Source organism: Pituophis catenifer, unplaced genomic scaffold, assembly GCF_029215685.1.
Source record: "Pituophis catenifer annectens isolate HBS135680 unplaced genomic scaffold, rPitCat1.0.hap2 SCAF_2, whole genome shotgun sequence".
Lineage (NCBI taxonomy): Eukaryota > Metazoa > Chordata > Lepidosauria > Squamata > Colubridae > Pituophis > Pituophis catenifer.
In genome coordinates, this window is record NW_027256882.1 from 102,006,732 (window position 1) to 102,022,224 (window position 15,493).

The window sequence follows — 15,493 nt, forward strand, 5'->3', positions numbered from 1 at the left end:
ACACTTATGCAAACATTATTGTTAGGAATGAAGATGTACAATGTGTGTGATGTTATGGAGTCCTTAGCATTAGTTAAGAAAATAAGAAGTGAGAACAAAGTTTAATTTATTGTTTGGCACCAACTCACTACTTCTTTATTCCTGCTACAGAAAGACTGTTTCCAAGTGTATATATGTGTTTATCACAGAATATACTAAGGTACACTAAATCTGAAGTGTGAGAGAATTTCAGCATTACTATTCAACTCAAATTGCTGAAAGATCATTTCTCTTGTAAGGCAGGGCATAAACAGTGATTCATATCTAGAAGAAGACAGGCAGAAAGACTATTTCATTTGTCAAAAATGTCAAACCTTCTTAATATAATATTCAGCCTGGCAATACTGGAGAGAGAGTTGAACAAGCAATCCCTATAGATCCTCTTCTAATCCCAGAAGTTACTTCAAAGAATACTAATTGGCCAAGTTCCTTTACCAACATATTTTAGATCCTTAACTTTCTACAAACCAAACACAGGGGAGCACATAGCTGTGGGGCTGGTTAGCACCCTGAAGGCCCATCTCAGCTCTTAGTTCAATAGCAATAGCAATAGCACTTGGACTTATATATCGCTTTACAGTGCTTTGCAGCCCACTCTAAGTGGTTTACAGAGTCAGCATATTGCCCCCAACAATTTGGGTTCTCATTTTACCACCTTGGAAGGATGGAAGGTTGAGTCAACTTTGAGCCTGGTGAGATTTGAACTGCCAAATTGCAAGCAGCCGGCAGTCAGCAGAAGTAGCCTGCAGTACTGCACTCTAACCACTGCACCACTGTGGCTCATTCAACATTAAAAGTTAATTATCTTTGCTTCTTATCTAAATTTTATATACAGTTTTTGCGTTTTAATATTTGACTTGTGCACCACCCAGAGTCCCTTTATGAAGGAGATGTGCAGTTTCCAAAGTGGATAAATAAATATTTTTTTTCTAAGAAAGAGGTTTTTTTTTTTTTTTTAATTTTCAATACTGAATCTTTTCCAAAACAATATTTGGAAATTGTAACAATACAACTATCTATGTATGTGTTCCAGAATAATATTTTAATTTTCAAGGCCTTAAACATGAAGTTAAATAAATGAATGAATGAATATATATCTCATTACAATTTTATATTCCACAATTAGGTTCTGTGATTTTTTTAAAAGAATTTTTTACTTAATTGATGGGAGATCCAGCTTAGTGTAATTGTTTAAGGTACTAGGCTAGAGGCTGTGAGTTCTAGGGTTGCCCTAAGCATAAAACCAACTGGGTAACTTTGGGCCATTCACTCTTTCTCAGCCCTAGGAAGAAGAAGGCAAGGGCAAGCCACTTAAAACTGAAGAAACCTATTTTTTGAACCAGCTAAACCTTTAAAAGGGTTGCGGTGGCTCAGTGGCTAGGACGCTGAGTTTGTTGATTGAAAGGTCGGCAGTTCAGCAGTTCGAATCCCTAGTGCCGCATAATGGGGTGAGCTCCAGTTACTTGTCCCAGCTTCTGCCAACCCAGCAGTTCGAAAGCACGTAAAAATGCAAGTAGAAAAATAGGGACCACCTTTGGTGGGAAGGTAACAGCGTTCTGTGTGCCTTTGGCATTGAGTCATGCTGGTCACAAGACTACGGAGACGTCTTCGGACAGCGCTGGCTCTTCGGTTTTGAAACGGAGATGAGCACCGCCCCCTAGAGTTGGGAACGACTAGCACATATGTGCGAGGGAAACCTTTACCTTTACCTTAAACCTTTAAAACATACACGTATCATTTTGCATTTCATGGGGCCATTTGAAATGCTAAAAAAAAAGATGAAAAATCTTGCTGGGATGAATGTATATTTCACTTCTTTCTTCACATATTACAATGATCAAGAAACTATGAATGGAGAGGAATCTTCTAAATTAAGATCCTTATGAATTAATTCTTACTGATACTATTACAGCTTCTTCTTATCCTAAATACCCGTATAGTATAATGATGATTGCTATGATGCCCAAAGAACATGTCTTTCCTCATACTCCCTCGTTCAGGCAAGTAGTAGCTGAAAAAAAAGGCTGCTGTTTCACTGACTCTCCAAGAGGCTCTGCACCACTGATGTTATCCCCATCGATGGACCCAGTACTGAATGCCTGCCATTCAATCTATCGACATGTTCAGCATCGAATCCTCATGTAATGCATAGCCTCTATGTAGTGAACCTGAACTAATAGCACTAATCTGCTATCCGAACTACCATGCAGTGACAAGGTGATTACTAAAAATAAGTCTGGCATTCAGTTACTTAGGTCATGAGGATCTAACACTTACATAATACTTGGTGGGCTGAATGGAAGAATGAAGTTATTGTGTAATTAGCTCAAACTCGCCCTCTGCTTATAAGCATGCCATTTGGCTTAAGAAGAGGAGAGGAGATGGAAAGCAACATAATTCAGGTAGAAAGAAGTCTTTATCCTGAATGCTATGCCTAAATAATTTCAGGAGTTCATCTAGCAAAGACAATTTACTACTATAATAGTAAACGGTCTTTGCTAGATGCCTTATAACTCGAGTTCCACTGCTTGCATGCTCATCATCCAAATCCTGCCATCATAGGGAAATTTTACACATTTGCTTCAGGCCAACAAAGACAATATTTTTACTCTGTCATTTATTCTTTTTTCTCTTCTAAAGTCAAAGGCTATTTCTACCGTCCCCTTGTATAATAATCCCTCTCATGCTATGACTGGTTCTTTAACTAGTTAGATGTTGTTTTTCCATGTGACACTCTTCTCATGAGTAAGTGGCTTGGTCTGTATATAATGGTAATACGATGCCTCTAGAGAGATGGGATAGAAAAATGAAACCGAGAGAGCTGACCAAAGAGCTAGGACATCATGGGTCTCCAGCATCTCAGATGAAAAGTAATCTGAAGGACAGTAATTCCGTTCTTCAGGACTGCATTGAGTATCTCAAAACATTAGGCATGACTTTTTGAGGTTATACCTGAATATGGCAGAAGGAGACATTTTAATGTAATTTTAACGATATGTATATTAAATTAAACCAAAGCTGATTTGACACATTGACCTGCCACATACAAACAAACACAAAATGAAACCCACACTGCTTTGTTATGTCCCTGACTTCAGTCTTAAAAAATTACATTCTTCTGCCATAAAAATATAACCATTCCAAATTTTCTAAGACTGTGTTCTACTTTCAACTTTCTTCCATTGGACAGGTGAGGCATTGTCCACTTTTTCCTCCTGAAAAATGGTGTCTATGAAAACATATTTTAAGGCAGCTACAATTGGATGGAACTTACTTTTTCTTTGTTCAGCAGCAAAAGCAGCAGCAGTGGATTAATCAAACAATCATTCAAGTTCTGACAAAGCAAGCCATAACACTGGCTTTCAAGTAACCTGTTTATAAACAATATAATCTGTAGGTCTGTTCTGTCATGTTGCACAGCTGTCTATGTGCATGGCCAACTGATTGATGAAAAACTTCATTCATTTGTGTTTTGCTTTGTGCAAATAATGTCAAACAGGGAGGGGGGGGAGAAATCCTATTCTTCTTATCCATCATCACCCCTCCATTCTGCCCAGTGCATTCCATGAGGACTGCATGTTTTGTAGCCTGCTTCTATCACCACAAGCAGTCCCTTTAAGCCTTCTAATGACTCTCTCAGCCACACATGAAATGTACAATAGCAAAATCAACAACCAGGAAAAGAGAGCAGAAAGCAACTCATATCCTTCTGTAGCTTTCTTCGCTAATGAGTGTGCTGAGCAAACAAAGAATCTTGCTTACATTCTCAGATATCTTGGGGTGTGGGCAGCAGGACATTCTGGAAATGGGGACATCCTTGGGACCAGAAAGTAGGAAGCCGTGATTGTCCTCCAATCAAGTACAATGGAAGCCAAGCTGTCTGTTAAGTCTTCTTAGCTATCTTATTTTAGCTATCTTGTTTTCCATTTCTCTTCTCTTTTCTCTTCTCTTCTCTTCTCTTCTCTCCCTCCCTCTCCCCACACTTTTTTCTGTTTTATCTTGTTTCAGTTAGAAATATAATGCTTTGCGGTAGAATGCCCAACAGAATCAGGAAATTGTTCTTAACCACAACTATAGATCCTCTCCCCATTAAAAGGAAAACAGAGTGAACATTGATCCTTGCTCATCCAAAGCAGGAAAACACCTATGACTTTTTCTCTCATTTATTCACAGTCAACTCAACACCAATAACATGGCATCCTACAGTGCTTTTCCATCATTTTCTCCTACTTGCCTTTTTTTCCTATTAAAGTCAAGAATCTGGTGCAGCTGTCATAGCCCATTCCCAGCCAGTTACAAGAATCCACTGAAGAGTTTACTCCAGGGGTGAAATGCTACCGGTTTGGGCTAGTTCGCCTGAACCAGTAGTAAAAAAATGCTTTAAAAAGTTAAAAAAAAAAAGTTGGCCATGCCCACCCAGTCACATGACACTCCACCACCAACCACGCCCACAGAACCAGTAGGGAATTTTTTTAAATTTTACCACTGATTTATTCCCAACTAATCATAAATCTAAAATTCCCACATTTCACTATTTAAAAACATAATTGTCTCGAGTCCTTTTAGAAAGGGAGATATAAAACAAAGTTGGTCACTCTTCTACCCATTTAGATCAAAAAACTGTTTTTACTTTCCAATGTTTGAACCAATGGAGACCAGTCCTAACAGTGATTACTCTACATACTGTCCAGAGAAAAAAAATTAGAATTTTTCCCAGTAAGATTATATATTATCTCCTAAAACAGTTCAGAAATCCAGTGTTTTTCCTGATTGTTTTAAATATCCTAGCAGTGGGATATTTTTCCTGATGTATTCTCCCTCTGCCCAGCATATTCACTGTTTGTATCTTAGAACAGTTTTTCAGAGTAAATCATTATGTTCAGTATGAATTTAACCCAACTCTAATAAGACCTGGGTCAGTTCTATAGATTTGACTGGCTGAGTGTTCAGGTATTTCCAAAACTTAATCCATACTGATAAAAGAGATGGGGTTATTTTTAAAAAAATAAAAGAGCTTCAGGGTATATATTTTTTTCTTTTCACTATTTGTCCTTCTGACAAATATTTCTAATATTAGCGTTCTTCAGATTACAAAGGATAACATTTACTACAGTTTTTTCCTTGAACACTCTCTCATTAGCTCCTCCATATGGATCAAAGTCTTTCTCTTGCCCAGTTATATATTACATTATCATTTGAAATCATGCTTCATACTTTTCCTTTTAAGGAAAAAGCAGCTTTAGGGTCCCATAGTAATTTCTTAGCAAAAGTTAGTTTCACTACTATTTATTATTGTTGTGGTTGCTGTTTCAGTTTCAAGACCAACTCCATAGAGACTGTGGGTGGCTTATAATTAAAAAATTAAAAAGAAAACAACATATATCAAAGAAAAAAGATACAGCTCAGCAGAAGACAGCACCAAAATCCAAAGTGACTCAACCACAATCCTAACCCAAGGCTGGGAAAATATTCAAGTATTCAAATATATTGTTTCACATGAATCAAAATTTAAGTCTTCTTGTTAAGTCCTTCTCTGAAAAACTGTAAAAAACTATTTCATTGTAGTAGTTACATATTTTGTGTCCTTAAAGTATTGGCTACAACCAATGAGATGTTCCATGACTTTTAATGGTGAAGAAGAAATCAAAGAGCAAATTAATAAAAATTTCTTTTGATTTTGAGACAACTCAAATACATTCTGATAATGGTGACAGAAAAAAAGAGAATTTCCCATTGTTGAAAAATATACGTGATTGTATCATTTGGTAATTTTCAACCTCCTCTTGGTTCCTTGTCGAAAACCAATTTTGTGGATACCTCTATTTAGAGATACACTCAACAAAGTGTCCTAATGCATTAAAAACTAAAGATTGGGGAACAAGACTCAATTTCATTTCATTTTCTTCCTTCTTGTGAGATTTGGACAACTTGAACAGTTGTCTACACACACACACACACACACACACACACACACACATGCATAAACACATGCACACATACACACACACCAATTTCTCCTCAAAAGGAACACAGGATAGAGATTAATCTCAATGGGTTTAGAGTTCACAGATTTGAACTAGGATCTGTACGGTCACTTTTGTAGTGTAATCAGTATACTATACCACACAGGCTCTGTGTATATAATTGGATGTATCTAATATTTATTTTCCATGGAGGAGCAGTGTGACACGTATTTCCTTTGAAGGGTTTCCTCTGAAGAAATACCTCAGATGGAATTCCGTTCTAATTATTTAAAAATATTTAAATACTGACACTGTATTTAAAGATAGTTGTCATTGAAACAAAAGTAATAATATAATGATCAAAGCAAGAAATATTGCTTGTCTGGTCAAAGAAAATTTAGGTTTCAAACCCTATTCCAGTCCTTTCATCTGCCAAGAGCAATTGGTACAAAGCGGGTGGCAGGCCTTGTTCTCTCTCCCAAAATATTTTCTGTCTCTATTCATTTCATATAGAATGAATGCACATTCATAAATGGTGCACAAAGGAAACTGATAATTCCCTAGTTACATTTAAAGTTGTGTTTTAGGGTACCTTGAGAAAATCATGTTCATCAATATATACTCGATTATATAAAATTGGCCAGCCTATGACTCACCTCATGTTTTGCCAATGAGTTAAATAGCATTAGTGTTGGCAGTCTTGATTGTGCATCATTCATACTGGTTTCATGAAGAATTATCACAAGGACGTTACCTCAGTTTCAATACTAAATAAATAAACAAACAAAAAGAGAAAACAAGAAATGCAAGCTTAATCATGACTCTGGCATATCTGATTCCTGTGGTTGTTTTTATTTTTATCTCTCTGTAAAGCAGAACAGTGAGAGGAATGAAATGATTCTGAAATGCTTTTCATTCCTCAACATATGAAGAATGACTGCGCTTAGCAAAAAAAGAAGTCTGACAAAATTCAAAATGAACTGCTAACATGTTATTTCATTTTTTTTAAAAAAAAGAGTAAATAAAAAATCCTGCACAGTTATCATAAAAGAATTAGATGACTCACATAAAATTTGGCGCTCTCTCTCTTCTATTACTAATATGTGGCTACACTTTGTATTGTATTTAGTGACAATACATGAGGGCAACCAAAGTATATGACATTCATTTTTCAAATGGACAAAGAGACAAAAGAGACGCCCTCCTCCAGCCCAACAACACCAGATTCCACACTCACCAGGTGCAAATAAAGACACTGGGAATGTTAGACTTGTTGACTTTGCTTTTATGTTTACTTAAGTCTTAGACATGCAAGAGTTTTCAAGGCTAGGAATGTGTCTCCTGAAGAAGAACTGAACAGCAAATCATGGAAGCAAATGTAATGTGCAGAAGCATGGTGAAATATCTTTTGATTTCGTGACCATTATTAATGGCTAGTTTGCAAAATATCAGAAGAAAATTGATTGTGACAACCATTTTATATACAACATTTTCTTCAGGAGTCTATGATGTCAACAGAAGTATTGATGAGTCATCATGTCTACCGTGTTTCCCCAAAAATAAGACCCTGTCTTATATGTTTTTGAACCCTGAAATAAGCACTTGGTCTTATTTTTGGGGAGGTCTTATTATTTTGGGGCGTGTGGAGGAAACCAGAGGAAATGGCGGGGACCACTGCACATGTGTTTAAATATTTTCAGGGCGAGCTTATTTTGGGGGGGGGGCTTATTTTAGTGCATGCGCTCAAAAGCCCGATTTTATTTATTTATTTATTTATTAATCAAATTTCTATACCGCCCTACTCCCGAAGGACTCAGGGCGGTGAACAGCCAAGATAAAATACAGACAATACAAATATTAAAAATCCCTTAAAATTATTAAATATTTCGGCCGAAACACAGATTAAAACACCCAATTTATAAAATCACGAATTCAAAAATTTAAAATTTAAGAATTTAAAAGAGGGGAGTTAGGCCAGGCCAGCTTGCTGAAATAGAAAAGTTTTGAGAGCACGGCGAAACGTGCGCAGGTCCGGGATCTTCCGTATCTCTGGGGGGAGCTCGTTCCAGATGGTAGGTGCCCCCACAGAGAAGGCTCTCCCCCTGGGGGCCGCCAGTCGACACTGTTTGGCCGACGGCACCCTGAGGAGCCCCTCTCTATGGGAGCGTACTGGTCGGTGAGAGGCTATTGGTAGCAGAAGGCGGTCTCGTAGATACCCCGGTCCAATGCCATGGAGCGCTCTAAAGGTGGTAACCAAAACCTTGGGCTTATTAATAGGGGATGTCTTATTTTAGGGGGAAAAGGGTATATTGATGGCTTTCTCTTTTCATCAAAGATCTAGGTATCCTACCCTGACCATGAAGAAAGGAGGGTTATCTAATCAAACATAGAATGATATAACAGGTGACAATATGACTGAGAACAAGCAGAAGATTCACAATGGTGCTTTGATTACTATTTTCTTATTAAATGGAACTGAATCATACTGAGGAATATATATCTACTGATAATTATTGGTAACTTTTTGATTAGCTAAAAGCCTTCTATGACAGCTGTAATCCTATTCCAAGCTTGGGGCACTATCAAGAGCAATATGAGAGGTGCCCATGAAGTGAAAGAACATGACTAAATTATTGCCTCCTTTTTTTAAAGTTATTTTAAAAGTTAAAATACAATTGAAACCAGGTAACGTTGGTTTTTTTTATGATAACTGCAGTGAGATTGCTATATGCTGAAGAGTGGAAAAGTTCAACATTACCCACAATGGAGGAATGGTAGATGGAGCTAGTAAACAATGTCTACATTTATGGCTGACTGGAAATGTCTTATAGACTTATAGACTTTTTGTATAAAACAGGAAAAATGCACTTAGGACTTGTGGTTTTGATGATTAGAAAAAAATGGATATTAGGGGGAAATGGACTTTCTTTTGTAATCCTGAGGTAAGAGATAATTTTGCAGTTGTGCTTATATTTTCTACAGAGGAAATCAGAAGATTCTTTCATTTCTTTTTATTGTTTCTATCTGCACTTTTGCTCTTTTTCTTTTTTCTTCCTTTCTTTCTTTTAGTTGTTTAGAGGGTAAAAATTTGGGTGCTTCTTATACACCAATGTAGCCCCAACCACCCGCCAACCCCACCCTTTGGCCTCTGCCTCCCAGCAATTTGCCTCCTTGCAGCAAACAGCCCGTTTCAGTTTCAGCTTCAGCACAGCCTGATTAGCACAAGCAGCTGATGGTTGGTTGGATCAGTCTCTCAACCATCAGCTGTTTCAGGCTGCAGCGATTTCCATTGCCTATTGCCACCTCCACATGCCCCATTTTCAGCCTCCACATCCCATTTTTTGCTTCTGTGGGCCCAGTTTTCAGCCTCTGCATGCCCCATTTTCTGCCAATTCTGATCCCCGCCACCTGGAACGGGAGGAAAATGGGGCACGTGGAGGCCGAAAATGGGGCATGTGGAGGCTGACAACTGGATGTGGAGGCCAAAAATGGGACACATGGAGGAGGTAATAGGCAATGGCAATCCCTGTAGCCTGAAACAGCTGATTATGGGGAGGCCGATCCAACTGACAATCAGTTGGTTGTGCTAATCAGACTGTGCTGAAACTGAAACTGAAATGGGCTGTTTGCTATTTGCTGCAAGGAGGCAAATTGCTGGGAGGCAGAGGGAGAGGAAGATTTTTTTCCCCTTGTTTTCCTCCCCAAAAGCTAGGTGCGTCTTATACTTTGGAGTGTCTTATACTCCAAAAAATATGGTAACTTGGTTGCAATTGCTACTTCTAGTTGTTAATGTCTATGTTAAAATCTAGACATATTCCATCATACTATTTCATCAGAAAAATTTGAACACATATACCAAATAAATAAAACAAAACATGATTATCTTTTGTAATAAACATTTTGCAGAGTACAAAAAAGGAATAAAAATAGTAATCAAATGAAACTGAAATAGGATATCAAATAAAATATTGTTTATATCAGAATCAACTACATCAGAACCCTCTGTCCTTGCAAATTACATATATTTCATATAAAATTTTGTTTGCTTCTTGCCATGTATTTTCTTAAATTTCTGGATTACGCTTGGGAAATTCATATAGTATTTTCTCTAATCCTAAATATTTCTACATATTATATGCATAATTTTATAAGGCTACCTCCCAAATCAGGTCAGCATTATTCCATACTGTTAGTGAAGAAGTGAGGTTAAATTAACAATACATTCCATAGGGTTGTATATTAAGTTTATAACTCAGGTAATATTTGAACCAAGACAGCTCTATTCTCCACTCCTAGTCATTACATTGCACCAGTATGCTTGATCTATTTTTAACACACACAAAAACATTGTTTGCTTATTTTTTTTTTTTACTATTCTTCACATTAATGAGAAGAAGCAAATTTTGATGATTAAAGAGAAAGAGGGCAAATCTTCAGTAAAATTATCAAGCTCTTGTCTTTAACTTTATTACAAGATGGGAAAGTGGTATGCACAAGTTTCCTATACAACCTCCCCCTGCCCCTTTTACACCCAAGCTTCCCTGGCTCCCCTCTCCTCTATTCAAAATTAAAGAAGAAGATGGTGTGACTTTTAAGAAGATACTGTACAGCCACCTGTCTGAAATGGCATTTATTCATTATTTATTTATTTATTTTATTATATTTCTATACCGCCCTTCTCCTGCGGGACTCAGGGCGGTGTACAGCCAGGATAAAACATAGCATATAAAATTTAAAAACATTTTAAAAAACAATTAAATAATTTTCGCCCGAATTTAAAACAACCCAATTAAAACCGAAATTCGATTAAAAACTAAGAGGATGGGATCAAGCCAGCCCAGCTAGATGGAACAAGTGTGTCTTCAGGGCCCGACGAAAAGTCCGGAGGTCTGATATCGTGCGTATCTCAGGGGGCAGGTCATTCCAGAGGGCAGGCGCTGCCACAGAGAAGGCTCTCCCCCTGGGGGTCGCCAGCCAGCACTGCCTGGCCGACGGCATCCTGAGGAGGCCCTCTCTGTGTGAACGAACCAGTCAGTGGGAGGCTATCGGTGGCAGCAGGCGGTATAGGGCAGTGATGGCTAACCTTTTTGCCATTGCGTGCCAAAAGCGGGGGGAATGCAGGGGGGGTAGTATGTGCCCACACCCATAATTCTATGCCGCCCACTCCCTGCACATGTGCCCGCTCACCCCGCTTTTGGCACATGATGGCACAGTGGGCCCGGTAGGCCCGTTTTTCGCTCTCCCCAGGCTCCAGAGCCTTTCTAGGAGTCTGGGGAAGGCAAAAAAAGGCCTTTCCCACCCCCCCAGAGGTCCTCCAGAGGCCAGAAACAGTCTGTTTCCTGACTTCCGGTGGGCCCAGAAGGCCCGAAAATCAGCTGGCCGGCGCGCACATGCACGCCGGAGCTGAGCTTGTGTGCCCACCAATATGGCTTCGCGTGCCACCTGTGGCACACGTGCCATAGGTTCGCCATCACGGGTATAGGGTCTCCTACTTGAGCATGGAGTTGGACTAGAAGACCTCCAAGATCTCTTCCAACTCTGATATTCTGTGTTCTAAGATATAGGAACTATATAGATATAGTTCCTTTAATGGAGCTCTTTCAGAGCAGAAAACACAGCCATTCAGGGAAGCTATAGAAAGATAAAGAAGTAGATAACTTAACAAACACAAAAGTTCTCAAACAAATTAAGCTCAAAAACATCATCCACTAATTTTTAAAGGGCTTTGAGAATGAGATGTTTCATGGGCTTTATTGTGCAGACATGCTATAACACTCCAACTTATAGATCTCAACCACAGCTTGTCACCACAGTTTATGAATCAATATTTAGGGGGTTTCCAATTTGATGTACAGACCTTTACTAACTAAAAAGGGTCAATCAGAAAATCACTTGTGGCTCACCAATATAATACCATCATAAAAGTTAATATGTATAAAGAAATGAATGACTTCTGTAAATCTGAGCATGTGGCTATTCTAGGCCCTAAAATATTTAATAATATTTGGGAAGTCAGCAAATGCTGAGACAGGACTAGTAAATAGTATTGTTATACAAGGATCCAGGGTTCATTTATTTCAGCAGTCTAAGTCACAGGTAGAAGAATGAGACAGCCTCTTCCACTGTTATTTCTGGCAGGAGTATTAAAGGCATACTATCTGTAATGCCGAAGATAGCAAACAGCCACTAACGGTCCAACAATCCAGAATATATGTATGACATTTTAAAAAGGGCTTCCTTTTATTCATTCTACAGAATCATTCGGACTATCACCATGAAGATTTCAAATCATGCAGAGTTCTACCTCCACCAATGCAGAACTGAGGTCTGCCTCAAAAAGGAAAATGAACTTGCATTGGTTTGAAAGCCTATCAACCTTCTGGCACTTCAAGTCCTAGACCAGTGATGGCTAACCTTTTTCTCTTCGTGTGCCGAAAGCATGCACGCACGTGTGAGACAGCGCGCACGCATGCTGGCACCCATAATGCAATGTGTGCCTGAGCGCACGACTCCCCACACATCCCCTCTGCACATGCAACCCCCCCCCGCCCCCCAGCACATGCACGTGTGACCCCACGCCCTCCCCATTTTGGTCCTAGTAGGCCTCCCTGCAGCCTCCTCGGCCCAAAAATGGGCTGGGAGGGCACCACACCACCCGTGCTCCCCCATGCATGTGCATGTGATCCCTACCCTGGCGCATGCACACGCATCTTCCACAGGCACAGTGGAGATGAGCTGGGCGACGGCTCACGTGCCCACAAAGAGGGCTCTGCGTGCCAGTTGTGGCACGCGTGCCATAGGTTTGCCATCATGGTCCTAGACTATAGTTAAGCCAAAACAAGTTTGCTTGTCTCTTTACTTATTTATTTATAAGATTTATATGGCCCTTTGAACACAGTTTTAAGATAAAGAACAAGGTCAGGAAGATGCCCCTCACAATTAGTACAACCCAATTTGGACAACAGATTGAGATGTCACTGAAACAATTGCTTGCTCACTTCTTCACCAGGGTGATATAAAATGGATTTTTATTTGAATTAGAGTAATGCTGGGGGTGTTCAGACAGCAGGACAAGGGGATGCTAATGGAAAAATATATGGCACCGCAACCCAAAATCCCATCTTTTTTGAACCTGAATTATGATACCACATACAAATAAGCAAGGGGCAGAGCTTGCATTGTAATGTCGTCACATATGTTTCATCTTTTTTGAAATCATGACTTGTTGCAGATATCCCCGATAATTACATTCAAATAGTTACCTACACACTTCAATGAGCTCATAACAGTTATGTAGCATAGTCATGTTGTACTGTACAAGCACAAAAATGGCAGCTTCTGTAAACAAGCATTTCAAAAAAGAAACTTACTTTGTTTACACAGGCTCATTCATAAATGGCTGGAGAGTCATGTAGATGTTTTAAATAAAAAGTGAGAGGGAAGAAATTTGCTGTAGTGCTCCAATGATCCAGAAAGAATTTTGAGTGAATATATATGGGTGTAAAACTGGGCTGGAGACTGGCAACATAGTGTTCATGAATACCAACGGTCTCTAAGCATTTTCTTTGCTGCCTGATAGGCTTCTTGTTCCATCAGACCATTTTTAAAAGATTCTTTTTAACTTAAAAATAGGAGATCAGAAAAAAACAAATAATAAAGTAAAACAAAAGCAAAGCAAAGCAAACTAGGATCACATTTCTTTACAGTAATTCTTTTAGGTTCCACAAAATTCAAGGAGCTAGTAACTTTCTGAGAATGTGGTGTTTTATGGCTAGTTGTGCCTGCTATGGCAAACCATTTTGAATACAGGTAATTCTCCCAGGGCCATGAACTTTGGGCTCTCAGCTCAAAAAAGTTGCTTACCCTTGGTTTAAGGAATGCATTTTTCACATGGGCTATGTTGCAATATTTTCAGGATCAGACTCAATAAAATTAGTGAGAGTTAAAGGTTTAAATATACTTCCTTTTATTTACAATAGGCATTCTATATTCACTGAATATTCACAGATAGAAGCAAGGAAAAGGGTGTAGGTGGCTCCTTATATATACAAAGGGTGGAGCTATAAATGGGAGTGGTGAATTATGAATACATTAAGAAGTGAAGAATAAGTTAACCCCTGATACCCCATTCATATACTATTTACACATTAGAGAATAAGGCATTTACATCTGACAAATCCCCCTCTAAATGCCGATTCGTTATACAACACCAATTACATTCTGATTCAGGACAATACAAGACATACAATTTAGATGTTAAATATTTGTGTTGCTTAGAAGGTAAAGGCTTTGTCAATATGTCAGCTAATTGTTCTGAAGTATCACAATGCACTGCTTTAATAAATCCATCCTGAGATAATTGCCTCACATGTTTAAATTTTATATCTATATGCCTGGACCTTTGTCCAATGGCATCAGATCTAGATATTTCAATGGCCGCTTTATTGTCTTCATGCATAACAAAAGGCAAAGCAGGTTTTTTCCAAACATCTGAAATTAAATCATTAAACCATACAAGGTTATTTGCAGCTTTGGATAAACAAACATATTCCGCTTCTGTCGTTGAAGTGGCTACTAGTTCTTGTTTACCAGTATACCAGTAAACTGGACAATCATTTAAGAGAAAAATATAACCAGATGTACTTTTTCTGCATGATGTGTCTCCAGCCCAGTCCGCATCTGCATAACATGCAAGCTTTGGTTCTTTATTATCACTAGGTTCTAATACTAAGCAAAAATCTAGTGTACTTTTCAGATATCTTAAAATTCTTTTAACAGCTTCCCAGTGATACATTGTTGGTTTGCTGACGTGTCTGGATAATAAATTGAGTGGTAAGGCGATATCTGGTCTAGTCCAATTAGATATATAAAGAAGTGAACCTATGATTGATCTATAAAACGTGTTATCCTTGAATTCAGGGGAAGATTCATCAGTATTTCTAAGAAAATCAGTTTGCATAGGAGTATCACAGGGTTTGGCATTGTTTAAATTGCATTTATTTAAAAGTTCTATAATCTTATCTCTCTGAGTAAGTTTGAATCCCCTTCTAGTCTTATTAATTTGAACACCAAGATATTTGTTCACTTTACCTAGAGATTTCAACGAGAAATGTTCATTTAACTTATTTACAAAAGTTTCTCTTCTCTCTTTGTGTTTTCCTATATATAAAATGTCATCTACATAAATCAACACAAATTCAATGTGATCATCACCCTTTTTGACAAAGAAACAGTTATCAGCAGTGGTAGCGTTGAAATCCATGGTCTTAAGTACTTTTACTAAACAATCATACCATCTTTTACCAGATTGTTTTAATCCGTATAAACTCTTGTTCAACAGCCAAATTTCATTTTTGTTGGTGTATTGACTGTGAGGTGCTCTTACGTATATTTCCTTATCTAGTTTTGCGTGTAGATACGCAGTCTGTATGTCATATTGAAATACATCAAGATTGAGTGCTGATGCTACCACTAGAGCTGTTTTGACACTC